The sequence below is a fragment of the Solanum lycopersicum genome, chromosome 11, assembly GCF_036512215.1.
Source record: "Solanum lycopersicum chromosome 11, SLM_r2.1".
Lineage (NCBI taxonomy): Eukaryota > Viridiplantae > Streptophyta > Magnoliopsida > Solanales > Solanaceae > Solanum > Solanum lycopersicum.
Window position 1 is genome coordinate 45,491,580 of NC_090810.1, and position 23,163 is coordinate 45,514,742.

A 23,163-nucleotide genomic window follows, 5' to 3' on the forward strand; every position below is an offset into this window, starting at 1 on the left:
ATCCTTGCATTTTATAGTAAGTTGTGAAGTTGCAGGGACCATCGACACCTGGCGAATCGACGAACCGTCTCCCAACAAACGGACCGTCCTGTTATTCTGTGGTTTTGTCAGATACTGGTCCTTGTAAGGATATCCTCTTACGCCTAAGTCCTGACCAACTCCCTCCACCTACGGGGTGTTTGTCCGCCTACTGGCGTCGATTCCCTCCGTAAGTGAGGCTGGTCAGGACAACCTTGATCCAAAAGATGTGTCCTTCCTCAAGGATCCTTGGTTGGTCCTTGGGAATATTTTCCCAGAATTTTCCAACACAAATATGCTCGTATATGAGTTTAGAATTTCTCATATAAATTTTATCGAAAATGAACACATAAAACTCGATGAAATATGCTAAGACAACAATGTCATTTCAACGCAAACTTTTCAAACATCATGAACATTCTTGGATGTTTGACCTGCAAACATCATGAAACTCAACAAACTTCCTATAAACACTATTATAACTCATATAAGGACCCCATAAGTTCATGACTCACACTCATAAGTGTCACATCTGGGTTTACCCCCTAGACGTAACTGGCGTCATCATCCTCTTTGAGGACTAAGACTAGTCTTTCAGTTAACATCTTTACATTCATAGGTTGAAAAGACGGAAAATTTAAAAAAATTCATTAATTATACTTGGAGGTTTTCGTGGACCTCTACATACACATAATATATATCCATATCAAGTATACATAGACCCTTTGTGCTGGAAGGCTACATTGCCTTCTACTTTTATTGCACATACATATATATAAGATAGAACATAGTCTTAAATATTGTTTCATCTCATAACCATATAACAAGATTATTAATTTGGCATAGCGCTACATCAATGTAAAGAATCCGCATATAGGCTTATACAATTCATACTCAAATGAAAATAGAAGGAACATATGAGTCATAAAAACTAAAACAACAACATAAGCTCGATATTGACATTGCCCTCAGACAATGAGGGCCTACCCCTACTTAGATAATCAAAGGATCCAAGCCTTCTTCAAGTCGCCTTAAAAAATACTTCAACGAACGGAACCTAAAATGTTTGGAAAAAGGAAAAAATGGGGTTAGTATGCCACTTGTACTAGGTATCAGACCATATGCACACTTACTTTGAAATCATGGTAAGAAAAAGGACGTCTTATAAAGTATGCATTTTTTATTTAAAATCATGTATGCACATTTAACAAGATCATACCAACTATTATTGCATATTATTTAAGTCATAGGCATGGTCATCACAATACTACAACATCAAGTCTAGTCAAGTCCATCATTCATATCATATAACTAGATACATAATGAAGTAAATCTATCATCAAGCCATATTATCAATAAGCATGAATAAGAGTACATTTCATTATAAACAAAGCAAGACAATTACCCATAGACCCACTATCAAGTCAAACAAGTGCAATGACCAAGCAACGCCCCAATTACCTTACTCAACTAAGTAACTCAAAAAGAACCATGACTAAAACCCTACCTTACATAACATGGCATTTATATATACATTTAATCTTACTTTAATAATATAATCCAACACATATTCATAAGTGAACTATTCAACATATAGTATCAACATGTGCAAATTCACATTTACATATCATATATCATTATAAGAATAATCATACATAAGACATCCTCCTAGGACTCCCCTAAAGGATAACTAGTGCAATCCTCAAGTAGAGTCCTATACCCCTACCTAGACTAAGCGAGATCCCTTAGGTTATCCTAGTTAGATTTCAATCCTCTAATTTATTTTACCTTTTGGGAACAACTTTTCCCTAACTGACACAGACCACATGAGCTAGTGTGGAATCCGGTGTCATAAAACCCTACACTGAAACCTAGTAGCAAAACATAAAACATAGAACCTACGTGGATCCACTAGCTAGTATTTTTATAGGGGCAACATAGTTCAGGAACTAGGAGATTTAGTTAGGACCCTCTTTATGCTACATGCATTGTAGTCTCCAATCTCAAGAGTACTTTTGTGTTCTTACCTTCCCTATGTAGGAAGACACACTCTTCAATCTAGTTCACTCGATGCTAAGCTGGAGTCCCTTTTTGGAATGTCTTTAAGCCTTTAATTATCAATTATAGCTTAATTTAGGTCATAGGGTCTAACCCTTGTATATTATTATCATCATCATAGCTATATAGGAATTGCATGAGTATAAGTCCTTTCATTACAATTAATATTAGTGAGGTTAGCACATTAGCATTTCATATCATAACAAGCTACATTGGTAGTCACCACCCTCCGTATAACATATACACCTTAATCAACCTCACAACATAGTCATGAAATTCCAATTCAACATCATACCACCCTATAAATCTAATACAAGGCATACTCCAATACTACATCATGACTTAATCACAATTAACAACAATTTGAATGTAAATGATAGATATTTTAAGGCTTACCAAGTCTCATTCATGGTTTATCATCACGGTCTTACCATAAACCCTCATTCAACCCAATTCTTGGGTATACATCATCATAACTCAACAATAAACATGATAACAAGACTAGAAGAATCACTACATTACAATTCAATACTAAATTATAACTTAAGACAAGATGCTTAGGTCAATTCACTTCCTAACCTAGATCATCTTCTCAAGAACTAGCATGGAAGACTAGAATTTTCTTTAATTTGTTAATGATTGGTATAACAACATCATCTAATTGCAATTCAATCCATAAACAAGTTTTTGAGCCAAATACAACCTAATTTATATCAAATTCAAACCTAGGGTTAAGGATCAAGGATCATCATCTACAAACTATACCAAATCATCAACATTTATCATAATTAGGTTAAAATATATGTTAATCAATTCACATTATCCAATAGAATACATAAACAATCCAATTCATAATATAATTTTTGAGATTTAGAAGAACCCACATAAGAACCCAAATTTTGAAAACACTTTAAAGGAACCTTTTGAGTGTCACATCCTGAAACCACACCCTAGAAGTTAGGCATAATCTCGAATTGCAACCGGCGTACTTGACCTTTTAGAGGTCTTGTGCAGCCCTTACATATCATTTATCGCATAAACATAATGAAAAATAGTGCAAAATTAGAACTTTTCACAAAACATATCATTGTCTTTGAAACTCTTTCATATAAAGTCATAGGAAATACTAAGTCTCAGTCTCATAAAACGTAAGACACAAGAATACTTTTGAGACACGGCACTTCAAAAATATAAAAAAATACTTAGTCTATTAAAATACTTCAAATGGAAACATAAAAGACAATTATTCTCTCGAATCAAATGAGGACATACTTTGAATTCACTTGAATGATGCTACGATCCAAGTCTTCACTTCCCAAATGCTCCTCACCTACCAACAACTATAGACATAGATAAAAGCATGGATTAGTACAATCACCTGTACTATGTATGGCATAATGCATGAAAATCATGAAAATGAACATTTAGTTGAAAATATGCCTCTTTTAATTTAAAATCATATTATAATCATATGAACAACATTTATCAACTTAAAAACACATAAGATAACATTTATTCCAAACATCAAGAAGATAACGTCCATGATTGACTTCTTCACGATTACCCAAGTAATCCTTAAGACTACCTAAGGCTTAGATCATGTCCTTATATTCAACCAATTTCACTAACTAGAGTCATTTTTAAGACCCATCTACATAATATACGAAGTGACCATTCCTATGCCCTCTTCACACCTTAACTAGACAACCCTTAATCACTGTAGATAAGTACTTATTCATTTAGCACACTTTCTTAAGTTAAGTCATTACATTAACTAGTTCATTTAGGAGGCATTCACACATAAAGGACATTCAATTAATGATATTGGACATGACCTAGGCACTCCAACTAACACCTTTAAAGCCTATTGTGCAATATCTAGATAGCGTCCCATACCACCACTTAAACTTCATAGAACATCTATAATGCCAATTGGTATTCCATATTATGAGAATAGGCAATACCTACATAGACGATGATAGCAAGACATGGAATGTGAAGTTCTAACCTACTCTAATGAGGGTGTTCTACTTTCCAATCATAGAACTTAGACACATCACATGTAGGCACGTTGTTAAGGAATATGAAGGGAATACTTTGTAATCTAATCTCATTCTTTAAATAGAACTACTTCCCTTACCATACTCACTCTGTGCTACCTTCTTTCTCATAGAGTAATTCACATATAAGGTTCACATAAAAGGGTTCCATTTCAAGTTCATAACCAAATCACATATACCCTACCAAAGAAAGGTCCACTAGGGATACCTCACAATGGCGACAAGAAGCTCATGATGACTTTCATGAGGATTAATATGATGTCATTCCATACAATTAACCTTAAGTCTATCATTCCTTTACTTTGAAAGATACCATTACGGCTTACTACTTCAAAATTCACAACCTTACCACTAGGTTCAAGGACTTCACATAAAAGACTCTCTTAATATCATTTAAGGTACAAGACGAAGAGACTCTAGCATCCTAATACAAGACATGATATATTCATATTCATATATACATCAAGTAAGGGACACAAATCAATCAAGACAAGACACCACATACTTCACCTTAACACACATTACATGTCATTCAAGAAGCACATACAAGTAACTATTATCATCTTTATGTAATACTAAACACTATCATAACATCATCAATATGACCATCATAGACTCATATAGCCAACTAGGAATAACCAACACTCAACCCTAAGACTTTACAGACAAGGTCAAAGTCTAACATGGTCATGTAACTAACATTAATAGAAGAAAACATTTATGACTTCACATGTACATATACATTGTCATGCTTCACATAATCAACTACACAAATAGGCACATTACTTCAAGTAGTTTGCCGACAAGGCCATGATCATGACATTACTTAAAATAATGCCGACAAGGCCATATTAATTGCAAGTAAAATATATAACACCGCCACCATAAGTGGATCATACCAATCACAACATAAATGAAGTCTAATTAATCATAAAACAAAGGAAATAGGTAATCTTACCACCACATCATCCTCAACACATCAATCCGATGTCAAATCACCCAATTTGATATCACAAGGCCCTTACACATCCATGTCCATAACAAACAATTCGACATAATTATAATAATATCCATAAAACTAGGTCCAATTACTACACATTTATAAATCCAATAAGACCTAGTATTAAACTACTACAATTATTACATCATTAGACAGGCCATAGAAATCTACACCATAATTCATCAACATTTGGTCAATATCAAGTAACCCATAACTTAGTCAAAAAGTAGGGTTCATCTAATTCATGGTTTCATAGGTAATTTAGGTTAAAATAATCAATACAATAATAATTTAATGCATAATAAACGTTTAAAAACAATTAATGCTAGAACCCATGGTTGAATCATGAAATTGGACAATTCAAATTTGAAAACTTTAGAAAATTTCTTGAGAGTTGGGCTCCTTGATGAAGAGAGATTCAATGATCAACATCCATACCTTGATGAAGCTGATTCTTCACTTTAATGAAGAATCCAAGCTCTTCCTTGACTTTTGACTCCAATGGAGTTCTAGAGAGTATTCTAAAGAATTGTGGGGTTTTAATTTGAAAGAATTAAATATTCTAAGCGTTAACCACTTATATACATGTTTAAAACACCAAAAAGACCCTTAAGGAACCACGAAAATTCTTATTTGGAAGTGGGGTGAAATTACAACTTCACCCCTCACTGAATAGTGAAGTTGCACGCAAGACACAAACCCAACGACGGTTGTCCATCGACAGGGCATAAGTCCACACACAGGCCATCCTTTCCTCCATCGATGGGTTCAGAGACCGAAAACTGGGAGTTTATCTCCCTAGGCTAAGTACCAGAGTACTCCCACCGCCTACAGGATATCGACCAGGCCACCGGCCGTCATTTACCATTCGTAGGTGGGACTGCCTTGGGCAGTTTTGGTTACCAACATGGGTCCTCCTCAAGGACCCTTGGGTGGTCGTTGGGGAGGTTTTCCCAAATGTCTCCAATCCGAACATGATCGTATATGAGTTTAGAACTTCTCACATGAATTTATTCCAAAATGAATATTTAAAACTCGATGAAACATGCTTAGACACACAAGGTAATTTTAAAGCAACACTTTCGAACGCCATGGACATTCTTGGACGTTTGACCTCCAAACTCCACGAAACTTGACACACTACATCTATTTGCTCTAATAACCCATTTATGGACCTTATAACCTCATGAATCACATAAAAACACATAGAACAACATACGAGGAACATAGATGACTTAGTAATCGAACGTCTTGGTCGTCCCTTGACGTTTGACTTCCAATGCACCTAAACTCTTAGACACTTCCTCTATACCACATTTTAGACATATTTGTGATCTTATACCATCAATACCAACATGTTAGGATCTATTTCACCTAAGTCATTAGTGAGGTCTTACAATCTCGCCAACATGGACAACATTAATCCTCGAATGACACTTGCCACTCTCCGAACACTTCCAATAATAGAGATTAACTAACATATCATGACCATACCATATAACACGTATTTAATAAGAAAACATCAATGTCACATATTCAAGAGATTTACAACACAACCAGATACTAGAAAACAATTCTATAACTCATTATGCTACAAAACTCACATGCTTCATTTAAAAAAGTAAAAACTCATTTTATATTCAATATCATACACACATTCATCAGCTCTAACCACAATAAAAAAAATTAGACCAAAGACTCAATTAGTCCATTTTTGAAAATTCTTAACAGTTTATTGACAATGCTTTACAGTGATTTCAAAAGAAAATTTCAAAAATGCCACTTTTTAGAAGTTCACGGTAAGAACGCTAATATGCGAGGTAACATCATATAAACATATTTTACGACATAATCATGGATTCATAAAATACAAAATGGAAAAACTTAATGGAATTCAATTTTAAACAAAACTCCTAAACACAATGCACCTGCAACATGCTTCTATATCATTTTATCCAATCATCTAACCATACTCCCTCACTTAGAAGGAACTCATCTCACTAAAAATAAATACAAGGACTTACCCTCATTATTCGCATCTGGCTTTGATCCTCTAGGTCGGAGTGCATAGAAAATGTTCTTTGTTGTAGCATCATCCTTTGGAACACTAGAAGCAACTTCCTTGCCCTCTTTTCCTCTAGAAGCAATGTTAGGAAAATGTCTCACCTTATGTCCTTCCTTGACACAACCATAGAAACTCCTGCTACCCAATAGACACTCACCATAATGCCTCTTTCCACAATTGACACATGTAGGCTTGACATTTTGAGAACTACCTCCTTTCTCCGATTTCACCTTAAAACCCTTAGGTTCTTCTTGAGTTTGGGCACTCTTTTTTACCTCAGTTGCCCTTGATCACTAGCACCCTTCCTTTTTTAGTTTATACCCTTCCTCCTAAGTTTAGACTCTTCAATTGATTGTGCATACACCATGAGTCTAGCTAAGGTCATATCATCATGTAGCCTCACCGTACGACATTCCTCCCTCACTATATTGGCCACACTCATCACAAAATTATTCACTTCATCACTCGGATTAGACACAATGGAAGGGCCATATCTAGATAACATAGAGAACTTCAAAGAGTATTCCTCAACACTCATATTTCGTTTCTTGAGATTGGTAAAATCCTCCACCCTAACTTCTCTCCTCTCACGGGAAAAGTACTTACTAAGAAAATCTTCCTTAAATTCTTCCAACTCAATAGGAAACGATTCCTCTAGCCTATTATCTTTCCATTGACTGCACCATATTTGAGAAACATCCCTCAGTTGGTACGAAGCCAACTCCGCCTTCTCTCTAGATATAAGCCTCATAGCACTGAACACCTAATACAGTCCATCTAGGAACTCTTGTGGATCCTCTCCCACCTTAGAGACAAGAAAGATAGGAGGATTCATCCTCACAAAATTTCTTAACCTACACATCATAGAACTCTCTAAAACATTCACCCTCTATACCACACTCAAATTTATTTGAGTAGTCATGGCTTGGGCTAAAGCAACAAAAGCCTCTCTAATCTCCCAATTATTCAACTCTGGATGAACCTCCGGAACCTCATTACCTCCTTAAACATTAGGGACTTGATCACCTTGAGCACCATGAGGAACTTTCTCAACTTCCTTAAATTGAGAAGGAATCTCCTCTTGCACCTCATTCTTCTCAAATCTCCTAGCGGGCGTCCTCCTTGTATTCTTCTTCCTAGAAACACAAGGATAACCATAAGAAAAGAGTACTCATAACTTTTACTCTACCACACGAAAAATGAGTAGAAAAGACGGGAAACTCTATCGTCCTTTAGACTCTCGCCCCTAGATGTGTCGTGACTCACACCGATGGTCAAGACTCTACTAGACGTGGCTTGATGAGACTTCTTGATTCCTAATACTACTTTCATAACCTATGATCTGATACCAAGATTTTCATATCCCGATACCACACCCTAGAAGTTAGGGGCAATGTCCGATTGTAACCAGTGTACTTGACCTCTCGGAGGTCTTGTACAAGCCTTTACATATCATTCATCGCATAAACGTAATGAAAAGTAGTGCAGAATTAAAACTTTTCAGAAAACATACCATAGTCTTTGAAAACTCTTTCATATAAAGTCATAGGAAATACTAAGTCTCAATCTCATTAAACGTAAGACACGAGAATAATTTTGGGATACGACCCATACATCAAAATATATAAATACTTAGTCTATTACAATACTTCAAATGGAAACATGAAAGACATTTATGCCCTCTAATCAAAAGAGGACATACTTCAACTTCATTTGAATGATGCTAAGATCCAAGTCTTCACTTCTCAAATACTCCTCACCTATCAACAACTATAGAGATAGATAAAAGTATGGATTAGTACAACCACATGTACTAAGTATGGCATAACGCATGAAAATCATGAAAATGGACATTTAGTTTGAAATATGCATCTTTTCATTTAAAAATCATAATATAATCATAAGACGAACATTTTTCAACTTTGAAACACATAATATAACATTTATACCAAATATCATAATTTTGAAGTCACTTTACCATAATTTATACTCAGTGTTCCTTCACTTTATAGTGAGGTTGCTTAACCTTACCTTAGAAATCTTCTAATATGTAATCATCCTACTTAAAGCTATCCTAAGACTCACTTAAGCAACACAAAGAGAGACCGCCAATACAACCTTCCTAAGCATGCCCAAATGATCCTCAAGACTACTTATAACGAGTCACATACACACGTACAAGACATGAAAGCATCAACACATAGATCATTTGACATTCTCCTCCAAAGGCTATCAAAATACCTACTTGAGTAAATCAAGAAGATAACATCCATGATTTACCTCTTCAAGATTACCCAAGTAATACTTAAAACTACCTAAATCTTAGATCATGTCAACATATTCAACCAATTTCCCTAACTAGAGTCATTCTTAAGACTCATCTTTGTAAGATACGAAGTGAGCCTTCCTATGCATCCTTTACACCTTAACTAGAAAACACTTAATTACTCTAGATAAGTACTTATTCTTTTAACATACTTTCTTAACTTAAATCAATACATTCACTAGTTCATTTAGGAGACATTCAACACATAAAGGACATTCAAGTAATGGTCTTGGAAAAAACCTAGAAACTCCAAGTAACACCTTCAAAGTCTATTGTGTAATATCTAGATAGCGTCCAATACCACCACCTAAACTTTATAAAACTTCTCTAATGCTAATTGGTATTCCGTATTATGAGAATAGGAAATACCGACATACAACATGATAGGAAGACATGGAATGCGAAGTTCTAACCTACTCTGATTAGGGTGTTGTACTTGCAAATGGTAGAACTTAGACACATCCCATGTAGGCACATGGTTAAGGAATATCAAGGGCACGCTTTGTAATCTAGTCTCATTCTTTAATTATAACTACTTCCCTCACCATACTCACTCGGTGCTAGCCTTCTTTCTCATAGAGTAATTCACACATATGGTTCACAAAAAAAGGTTCCATTTCAAGTTCATAACCCAAGCACATTCACTCTACCAAAGAAAGGTCCACTAGGGCTACTTCACAATGGTTAAAAGAAGCTCATGATGACTTTCCTAAGGATTATTAAGATTCCGTTCCAGACAATTTACCTTAAGTCTATCATTCCATTACTTTGAAGGACACCATTACGACTTACTACTTCAACATTGACTACCTTACAAACAAGTTCAAGGATTTCACATAAAAGACTATCTTAATATCATTTAAGGTCTCATGTCATTCATATATACAAGACTAAGAGACTTTAGCATCCTAAGCCAAAACATCACATATTCATATTCATATATGCATCAAGTAAGGGACACAAGTTAATCAAGACAAGACACCACATACTTCACCTTAACACATATTACATATCATTCTAGAAGCACATAGAAGTAAATATTATCATATTTAAGTCATACTATACACTATCATAACATCATCAATATGAACATCATAGACTCATAGATCCAAGTAGGAATAACCAAGACTCAACCATAAGAATTTACACACAAGGTCAAAGTCATAGTCTAACATGATTACCTAACTACCATTAATAGAAAAACACATATATGACTTCACATGTACATAGATATTGTCATGCTTCACATAATATACTACATAAATAGCCACATTACTTCAAGTAGTTTGCCAAAAAGTCCATGATCATTACATTACTTAAAATAACGTCGACAAGGACACATCAATTGCAAGTAAAGCATATAACACCGCCACCATAAGTGGATCATACCAATCACAACATAATTGAAGTCTAATTAATCATGAAACATAGGAAATAGGGCAGCTTACAACCTCATCATCCTCAACTCATCAATCCAACGTAAAATCACCCAATTTGATATCACAAGGCCCTTACCCATGGTCATAACCAACAATTCTATATAATTATTAATATTCATAGAACTAGGTCAAATTACTACATATTCATAAATCCAATACAACGTATATATCAAACTACTACAATTATTACATCATTAGACAACCCATATAAATCTACATAATAATTCATCAATATTAGGTCAATATCAAGTAACCGATAACTTAGTCAAAAACTAGGGTTCATCCAATTCATGGATTCATAAGTAATTTAGGTTAAATCATCAAACCCAAACATGATCTTATACGATTTTACAACCTCTCACAAAAATTTCATCGAAAACAAACACGTAAAACTCAACAAAACATTCTTAGACACACAAGGTCATTTCAAGGCAAAACTTTCGAATGTTCTTGGACATTTGACCTCCAAACTCCATGAAACTTTACACATTTCCTCTATATGCAATAATAACTCATTTTAGAACCTTATAACCTCATGAATCACACAGGAACACATAGAACCACGTATAAGGCACATAGGTGACATTAGTCGTTAAACGTCTTGGTTCTCCCTTGACGTTTGACTTCTAATGAGCCTAAACTCTTAGACACTGCCTCTATGCCATATTTTATACCTATTTAGGATCTTAGACCATCAACACCAATATGTTAGGCTCTAGTTCACCGAAGTCAGGTGAGAGGTCTTACATTGAGGAAAGATGTCTCAAAAGTGAATTAGATCTCCTACCTCAATGTTTGATGAATATTTTATGGTGAATTTTTCCCTTTACAGCCCCTAAATCCCTCCCCTATCTAGTATTCAATGGTGTATTCTAGTAGAGAGAGAAAGAAGAGAGAAGGGAGAGGATTTGTTTTGTGAGTAATGTTTAGTCTAATTAGGGTTGGGGTCTTTATATGGGGTGTTAATTAACTTAGTTAGACTCCCTTAAATACCTAATTAACCACATAATCTATTTAATAATTAAATTAAACTAAGTTAAAATGTGCAAGAAAATTTGATCCTCACAGACGAGACCCACATCGGCGGTCCGTTTGTGAGCACTGTGCCCTTCCGTGCTTCACATCCGTCGTTCTTATCAAAGACTATGCAATTGGGGTTATTCAAAAAAAGTCTAAGTGTTTATCGATGGTTGGTAAACAACTCCCCATTGATCCAGACACGGATCTCGACTGTGTCTCATGGTTACACACTGCCTAGGTAGTGTTGAGACGAACGTGAAAGGGTCCTCCTCAAGTGACCTTGGTTTGTACTTGGGGAGTCGTACCCTGAATTTTCAACCACGAATTAACTTATACACATGTTATATACCCTTCCACCAATTTTCATGTATTTCCGACGCCTAAAAGCTAGTCAAATAGGCTTAGGCTCGGTAATACCTCCTAGAACTAGTTTTCAAGACTTCCTAAAATGACCTATATTTATTAAAATAGGCCTTAAAATAGTTTTTGGACCTTATGAAGTTTATGTTAGACTTTAACAGACGTCTTGGAATTTTGAAGTGTTACATTATCCCCTCCACAGGAACATTCATCCTAGAATGATACTCAAATATTTAGGAGGAAGGAATTGACTCAAAACTATCATCCCAACTAACAAAACTACATAACAACATCAATAATATCACTTACATATGGCAATTCAAAATATCAATTACCACACATAAGGCTCAATATTACATTATGAGGAATATCCTTCTCACAACAACAACATGATTTTAACATGCTTTACATGAGTCAATTATGCCAAAGTTCAACTTATTAACATGCTACATATCATTTCATAAGGACTCCTACATTTTTGTAGAAAACATTGAGATATGGGTTAATACACCACTTGTACTAAGTATAAAAATCTATACACATACAACATAAAAATCATGCTTAAAGGGACATTTCTTCAAAACCATGATTATTTACTTTGAAAAGTCTTTATGCACATTCAAGAACATATATGAATCAATAGACACATATTCATCAAACAAGACCATATAAAACATCACCAAGTAAAGTCAAGTCAACATGTGTGATAGCATATTAAAGCATATAATCCAAAACAACTCCAACATAATGTTATACCACAACAAAGCATGTGTAAGAGTTCATAACATTACAGCATGTGCAGGATCATTACCCATAACCCATTACCAAGTTTACCAGTGAAATGATCAAGTAAAGTCACATAACTCAACACAACCAAGTAAACCCAACAGAAGATCATAGCAATGACCAACTTCATATAACATAGCATCCTGAGTAGTCATCATCATATTTAGCAAACTAGACCAATAATAGGTAAATAAGTGAAATTAACATCATATAGGTCATCAAAATGTATAGTCAAGTTTTGCATACCATTATAGTCATAAAAGCATAAGAACATCCTCCTAAGTCTTCCCTCAAGGACAACTAGTGCAATGTATAGGTAGAGTTCCATACTCCTACCTATACTAAGATAAACCCCTTAAGTCATCCTAGTTAGAGTCCACATTATAAAATTCGTTTCACTTTTGGAAACAATTAACTTAAACGACATAGACCATATGATCTAGATATGGAATCCAGTGTCATGAAACCCTAAACCGAAAGAAGGTGGTCTACTTCCCAAAGTAGTACCATAACATGAACATAACATTCTAAGTGAATTTACTAGCTAGTATTCTTATGGGGGCAACATAGTTCAAGAACTAGGAGACATACTTAAAACACTCTTTATGCACAATTACATTGTAATATCTGTCTCACTAGAATCAGTAAGAACCTAACTTCCCACATTGGGAAGGGAAAGATCTCATAAATAGTTCAGTCAGTGCTAAGTTAAAGTCTGTTTTTGAATTGTCTTTAAGCGTTTATTAATTATCATAGATTAGTATAGTCCAGAGGAGAATAACCCATTGTATATTCATAGTCATTAGCTCAACAGGAATTGCATGAGAACTTTCTTTCAATACAATCCTCATATGTGAGATTAACACATTATCATCATCATGTCATAGTAAGGCACATAAGTGATTCAAATCAACCTTATATCATTACACCTTAATTATAATATCACAATCAATATAATCAAGACATTTTAATTAAATAAATTATACCATAAACTATCTAATTTAATCAAAATCAAAACTTCCATTGAACATCGTCATCAAGTACAAGCCATCACAATTGAAGTAAGGATTCAAGATCACAGGTCTTACCAATTTACTTGTAATACCCCAAAAATAACTTAGGTGAAGCTAGAAACTAACATGGTTGGTGTGATGTTCTAAGGTACTAAATTGGTTTATAATGTGGTTAAGAGGCAGTTTCTAAGAGTTTAGGTGCATTGGAAGTCAAACGTCAAGGGATGACCAAGACGTTCAACGACTAAGTCACATATGTGCCTCATATGTGGTGTCATGTGTTTATGTGTGATTCATGATGTTCTAAGGTCATTATAAGATTTATTATATTTTATATAGGCAGTGTCAAGTTTTTTGAAGTTTGGAGGTCAAACTTCCGAGAACGTCCATGAAGTTTGATAGGTTTTCCTTGAAATGTCCTTGCGTGTCTATGTATGTTTCATCGAGTTTTACGTGTTCATTTTGGATGAAGCTCATGTGTTAGTTCCTCAACTCGTATGCAAGCATATTTTTGTTGGAAACGTCCGGGTACGACTCCAAGTAGTACCCACAAAGGGTCCCTAAAGGAGGACTCCAACTTGGAGCTCAACACTGCCAGGCAGGGCCAAACGACAGCTGATCAACCAGGCAACAGCCCGTATAGGTGGCGTGGATTGGAGCCTGAAAGATGTAAGGTTGAGAATCAGATGGAGAAAACCATGAGACCCCATCGATCGGACGTGGTTTCACCCACGGACCGTCGATGGTGGGGTGTCGATGTTGCTATGAATTGGCTGCCAATTTTCTGTCAAGCTTGGGGTTTGGGAAATTCACCCCAAGTCTCTTAAAATAAGAGGACGGATGTTTTGAGTGTTATGGGTATTTTAAGAGTATATAATTCATTAGAATCTCATTACAACCTTAATACCTAACTCAAAACACATTCCCTCCCAAAGATTCTTCAAAAACCTCCATGAGAGTTCAAGGTAAAGATGGAGATTGAAGATGTTTCTTCAATGGAGTTTATTCTTCAATTATCATTAGGTTCTTCTAATAAGGTATTGGAGTTCTTCATATAAGGCTTGTTATCACCTTAGAGTCATTTTCAAAGATGATTTTCAAAGATTTCAAAAAGATGAAATGTCCAATTTTTACTCTAAGTCTTGGGTTCTTGCATGAATGTTGTCAAATGTTAATATATGATGTAATTGATGGTTTCTAAGGAATTCTCCATGAAACCTTTACCTTCAAAAATCACTCAATTTGACAAAAATATGGGTTATGTGATCATGCCTTGATATTTATGAATTTATGTGTAGATTGTTATGGGCTTTTGATTCATCTATAGATTATGGTTAATTGGTTTTGTCACATCCGGGTTTCCCCCTAGACATAACCGGCGTTGTTGTCCTTTTTAAGGTCTAAGACTAGCCTCTTAGTCTTATGTCATTACAGCCATAGGTTGAAAAACATAGAAAAAATAAAAATTTCACTATAACTACTTGGAGGTTTACATTAACCTCTACATACACATAATATATATTCATATCGAGTTTACATAGACCCTTCGTGTAGGAAGGTTACATAGCCTTCAATGCTTATTGAACGTACATATATATAAAATATTGAAATAATCTCAACGATTGTCTCATCTCATACCATGTAAACGACTATCACAATATGGGCATAGCCCTTACATTAATCCAACAAGACCACATATAGGTCATACAAAAGTATAGTACTCAATTAAAAAGGAAATAAATGAAAGAGTCATTAAGCTCATAACAAGTCTGTAGCTAGATGATGGCATTGCCCTCGGAAGATCAGGAGCTACACCACATGGATGAAAGGAAGAATTTATACCTTCAACAATGTCACCTTCCAAACTCTTCAACTAATGGAACCTAAAATTTTTGGGAAAAGGGAAGAGAATGGGGTTAGTACTCCACATGTATTAAGTATGAGACCTTACGCACATACACAAGCAAAACATGCTAAAAGGGACTTTTTAGACAAAACATGTCATTTTACCCCTTTAAGGACTTGATGGAAAGCCAAACAAGTCATATCGACCAACCAAACATACTTATTATCTCAACAAGTAATATTATCCGAACATACTTGAAACCATGATTTACTACAACCTTATCATCAAGGAATAATATCAAAAGAATGAGTAAGAGTCAAACATATCATAATAAGCAAGACAACTACTCACAAGTCCTTATCAAATCAACAAGTGCAACGACCAAGCAAAGCCCCATAACCTTACTCAATCAAGTATCCTCAACAAGAAAACATGACCAATGTCCATTTAAATATGACGGCATTTAGGTTTACATTTCATCATATAAACATTATAACCCAAGGCATATTCATAAATGAACTAATCAACATATAGTATCAACAATGTATCATGGTCATCATATATACATCGTATATTATCATAACATAAACATATATAAGAACCTCCTCCTAAGACTCTAACTAGTGCAATGTTTAGGTAGAGTCCCATACCCCTTCCTACACTAAACTATACCCCTGAGGTTATCTAAGTTAGAGTTCAAGTCCTTTAATTCGTTTTACCTTTTGGAGAACATGTTGTCTAACCGAAATAGACCGCATGAGCTGGTGTGGAATCCGGTGTCATAAAAACCTTCACGAAAAGAAAGCGGACTACTTGCCAAGGTAGTACCGAAACATGAAACATAGCAACTACGTGGATCCACTAGCTAGTATTCCGATGAGGGCAACATAGTTCAAGAACTAGGAGATAGTTTGGACCCTCTTAATGCACCATGCATTATAGTATGCAATCTCAAGAGTAAAGTAGTGTTCCTACCTTCCCTATGTTGGAAGGGACACTCTTTAATCTAGTTCACTCGGTGCTATGCTAGAGTCCCTTTTTTAAATGTCTGTAAGCCTTTAATTATCAAACATAGCTTAGTTTAGATCATAGGGTATGCCCCTTATATAATCATCATCATCAATAGCTCAATAAGAATTGTATGAGTATAAGTCCTTTCATCACAATTCATATAAGTGAGGTTTAACACATTAGCATTTCATAGCATATCAAAGCACACTGATAGTTTTCATCATCCTTATATCACATACACCTTTATGAATCTCAGAACATAGTTTAAGACATTTTAATTAAACATCATACCACCCTATAATCCTAGTACAAGACATACTCCAATGTAATATCATGACTTAACAACAATTAATCACAATTGGAAATAAAGATAGAGATTTGAGACTTACCAAGTCTTCCTCATTGTCTATCATCAATGTCTTACCATAAACCCATAACTCAACCCAATTTGGGGTGTAACATCGTCACACAATGATAACCAAGAAGATACTAAGGTCAATTGCATCTCTATAACATAATTCAACACTAGCTCACAACTTAAGACAAGATACATTGGCTAATTTGACATTACAATTCATAACCTAAATCACATCTCAAGAACTAGCATAATAGGACTATAATTCATCTTAATTTAATCATAAAATCACCATAGTATAGTAATTTAATCAATAACCAAGTCACTTGAATGATCACAGTACAACATAGGTCAATATCACAACCTAGGTTTAGGGATTGAGGATCATGTTCATCAATTTAGACCAAATTATCAAAAATTACCATAAACAAGTTAAATTACATGTTTATTATTCAATGTAACCTAATGAAATCATTAACAACTCAATTCATAATTTCAGTTTCGTAATTGAATGAAATTCATCAAATAACTCAACTTTTGCAATCTATTTTGAAGGAACCCTTTGAGGAAAGAGTCTGAAAGGTTAATAAAACACATACCTTAACGTTTCAAAATTTGATGGTGAATTTGTCCCTTTTTATCCCCCGAACCCTAATCCCTTCTAGTCTTCAATGGTGAGTTCAAGTAGAGAGAGAAATAAGAGAAAAGGAAGAGAGTTTATTTTAAAGTAGTCTTTAGATTAGTGAGGGTTGGCAGTATTTATATTGGGTCTTAAATTAAATTAATTAGACTTCCTTAACCCTTAATTAAACCACCTAACCACTAACTAATTAAATGAGACCAACTTACATTACGCAAAAAACTTGACCCTGACAAACGAGACCCCAATCGACGGGACGTCTGTGAGTTGATGGTTCCTCACCCCTCCGTCCTGCACCCCGTAGATAAGTTCAGAGACTTTGTAGGTGAGGTTATTCCATGCATTGGCTAAGTGAGGGACGACGATGGCATCGACGCCCCGTCGATCCACACACGGACCATAGCCTTCACATCTGCACTCTATCGATGGGTTCAGAGGCTGTGCGGGTGAAGGGACCTGCTCAACCAGACTAAGGTTTGGAAGACAGTTACATCGACACCCCATCAATCCACACATAGGCCGTATTTTGTCCTGTCGATGCACACTGCCAAGCAGTGTTGCATCAAACTAGAACGGTCCTCCTCAAGGGCCCTTGCTTGGTCCTTGGGGATTGGTACCCAGACGTTTCAACCATGAAACAACTCAAACACCTCTTAGATACCTTTCCACTAGTTTTTATACCTTTACAACTCCTAAAAGTTAGTCAAATAGGCTAAGTCACACTAACACCCCTTTGAACCAACTTCCCTAATGTCATGGAAGTTCTTGTACGTTTTGGTTCTTAAAACTCCTAAATGACCTATATTAATAAAAAAATGGAATTAGAAACAGTACTTAGACCTTATGACACCTATGTTAGGCTTTACGACACGTCTTGGGTTTCTGAGGTGTTACAGGTTTATAGGTTGTTTCAATTTGATCAATTGAATATTGTACATTCTTAGATCTATTGAATGGCTTATTGTATTGATATTGAATTAAGGTTTATGAATTGTAATTTACTTTTTCATGGGCTTTTGATTGATGTAATTACTACAGTAAATTGATATAAAGGTTGCATTAGATTGATTAATATATAGTAAATTTACCTAGTTTCATGAATGTTGTTATGGTTATGTTGAATTGTTGGTTATGGCCATGGGTAAGGTCCTTGTGATATCGAATTTGGTGTTTTGGCATTGGTTTGAGGTCTTGAGAAGGGAGTGGTGGTAAGCTGCCCTATTTCTTTATTTTATGTTAATTAGACTTCAAATATCTTGTGATTGATATGGTCCACTTATGGTGGCAGTGCTATGCGAATTGATGTGACCTTGTCGGCGTTACTTTATGTAATATGATGATCATGTACTTGTCGGCACTACTTGAATTAATATGATGTTTCGAATAGTTGTTGTATGTGAAGTATGAGTTTGTCCATTTATTTGTGAAGTAATGTGAAAGTATATGTTCTTTCTATGTATGTCAGAAAATCATGTAGACCGTGGCTATGTGCTTCTATGTGTAGTCTTAGGGTTGATTCATGGTTGTTCCTACTTGACTATATGAGTCTATAATAGTCAAATTGATGATGATATGGTAGTGTATAGGATTACTTAAAGATGAAAATTGTTATTCCTAAGTGTATTAAAGAATGACTTGTAATATGTGTTAAAGTGAAGAATGTGGTGTCTTGACTTGGTTGACTTATGTCCCTTGTTTGATGTATGTATGAAAGTGAATATGTGATTTCTTGACTTAGGATGCTAAAGCCTATTAGTATTGAATGTATGAATGATATGTGAGACCTTGAATAATGTCAAGAGGGTCCTTTATGTGAAACCTTGAACCTAGTGGTAAGGTTATGAATGTTGAAATAGAAAGTCGTAATGATATCCTTCAAGTAAAGGAATGATGGACTTAAGGTTGATTGGCTGGAACGGCATCATATCAAACCTTCGGAAAGTCATCATGAGCTTCTTGTCGCCATTGGAAGTTAGCCTTAAGAGGACCTCTTTGGTAGGGTAAATGTGATTGGATTATGAACTTGACATGGAACCCTTATATATGACTCTTAAGACTGAATTACTCTATGAGAACGAAGGCTATAACCGAGTGAGTATTGTAAGAGAAGTAATTCTAGTTAAAGAATGAGACTAGATTACAAAGCATGCCCTACATAATCCTTAACCATGTGCCTACATGGGATGTGTCCAAGTTCTACCATTGGCAAGTAGAACACCCTCATCAAAGTAGGTTAGAACTCCAGATTCCATGATTTTCTACCATGGTCTATGTCTATTATTGTCTATTCTCATCATATTGAATAACTACTAGCATAAGATAAGTTCTATGAAGTTTAGGTGGTGATATGGGACGCAATCTAGACATTGCACAATACGCTTTAAAGGTGTTAGTGGGAGTCTCTAGGTCTTGTCCAAGACCATTACTTGAATGTCCTTTATGTGATAAATGTTTCTTAAATGAACTAATGAACTTAACGACTTAAGTTAAGAAAGTATGTTAAATGAATAAGTACTTACCTAGAGTAGTTAAGGGTTGTCTAGTTAAGGTTTGAAGGGGGCATGGGAAGGGTCACTTCATCTCTTACCTGGATAAGTCTTAAGAATGACTCAATTAACGGAAGATGGTTGATTTTATATACATGATCCATACTTAGGTATTCTTAAGGATTACTTATAAATCTTGAATAGGTCAATCATGGACGTTATTTTTTTAATTTACTTAAGTCTTTTGTTAACCTTAGTATGGGAGAATGTCACGTATATGTGTATGCTAATGTATTATGTGAGAATGATTCCATCCTAGGTAGTCTATGGAACTCTTTAGTGTGTGTGTGTAAGGGATCTTATGGGCGGTTGCTTCACACTCACTCAAGTGAACCTTAGAATCACCTTTGGTAGGATGATCTCATGTTCATATGTTCGATGTCTTGTAAATATATGTAAATATCATTATATGTGGTCTTAAGGATCATTTGGTTGTGCTTAGAGAGGGTGTATGGGAGGTCTATCTTTGTCTTACTTAAGTGATTCTTAGGATAGCTATTAGAGAGGGAATTATATGCTAAAAGGTGTGCAAAAGTGAAGTGGAGGAACTTCACTGTAACAGTAAATTGAGTTCATTGTACAGTGAAGCGAATTCACTGTAACTTTTCCTAAAATGTGATTATTTGCTTAAATGATTTATTATGTGTTTCTAAGTTATTAAATGTTGTTTTTTATGCTTATAGTATGATACTTTAATCGAAATTCATGAAAAGCATGTTATTTACTAAATGTCCCTTTTTCATGGTTTTTGCATGGCTTCCATACTTAGTGCATCTAATGTGCTAACCCTTTCTTTTCCCTTTTTGAATAAAGTGTAGGAAATTGGAAATATTCATGTGCCATGGAAGATGGATAGGTTTCTAAGGATTGAAGATGAAGTATGTGTGAGTCCTTATCGATTTGAGGACAATACCACAAGTGTTCCTTTATGTCATAGTCTTTATTTTATTATCTTGTATGAGATTAGTCCCAAGTGTTGTATACTCTAAAGTTTAGATGGTTCAAGTAGATTTTGTAAAGATTTAATGTTTTAAATTAATGTCTTTCACTTGTGTAATGTTTATGAAAGAGTTCTTTGTGTGTGAAGAAAGTTTTAAATTATTACTCATTTTAGTATGTTTATTATGCAATGAATGACACGAGAGGCTTAGATGAGAATTCTTGAAGTCTAATTTGTCGTGCGATGACACAAGCATGCTCTAACTTCTAGGGAGTACTTGTAGGTGTTTGGGAAATAGGGTCAATTCATGATATCTTCTATAGAACTAGGTCTAACATGAAGAACTACCCTAATTCACCAACAATCAACCGTATTATATCCATAATAATCAAAGAAAACCAAGAACAATACAATTTAAAGATCAATTGTCACATCCGGGTTTACCCCCTAAACGTAATCGGCGTCATCCTCTTTGAGGACTATGACTAGCCTCTTAGTTTACATTATTACATTCATAGGTTAAATTTAGAGGAAAATTTAAATATTTCATTACTTCTACTTGGAGGTTTGCATACACACACACACACAGATATATATATATATATATGTATGTATATTGAATATACATAGACCCTTCGTATAGGAAGATTACTTAGTCTTATACTTTTATTGCACATAAATATATATCGAAAATATCATAGTCATCATATTCATAATAGTCGTCTCATCTCATAACCATCTAATAAGAGTGTAAGAACTTGGGCATAACTCGTACATCAAAGTAAAAATGCCTCACATGGGCTTTACAATGTTTCATACTGAATGGAAAGAAAGAACCATAGAAGTCTTTAACAAAAAGCAACTCCATCAGCTAGATAGCTGCATCGCCTTCAAAAAATGAGGACCTACCCTACTTGAATGATCAAGATATCCAAGCCTTGTTAAAGTCGCCTTCAAAATACTTCAACGACCAGAACCTAAAATATTGGGGGGAAAGGAAGAAATGGGGTTAGCACCCCACTTGTACTAAGTATGAGATCATATGCACACATACTATGAAAACATGCTAAGAAAAAGGATATTTTATAAAGATATGCAATTTACATTGAAAACACTTATGCATATTTAACAAGACCATACGAATCCATAGGACATTTTCATTAAATCATAAGCACGTACATTACCAAACCAACATCATCAAGTAAAGTCAAGTCAACATGCATAGAATCTAATTAGATACATATTCAAGTAACTCTATCATCAAGTAATATTTCACAATAAGCATGAGTAAGAGTACATTTCATTATAAACAAAGCAAGTCAATTACCCATGAACCCCTATCAAGTCAATAAGTGCAATGACCAAGTAAAGCCCCATAACCTTACTCAATCAAGTAACCCAATAAGAATCATGACTAACATCCTACTTCACATACCATGGCATTTAGGTATACATTTCATCTAATTTTAGCAATATAAACCAACACATATTCATAAGTAAACTAATCAACATATAGTACCAACAACGCGCATATTCATTATATACATGTCATGTAGCAATATAAGCATAATCATACATAAGAACATCCTACCAAGAATCGCTTCAAGGCTAACTAGTGCAATGTTTAGGTAGAGTCTCATACCCCTACCTAGACTAAGCTAAACCCCTTAGGTCGTCTTA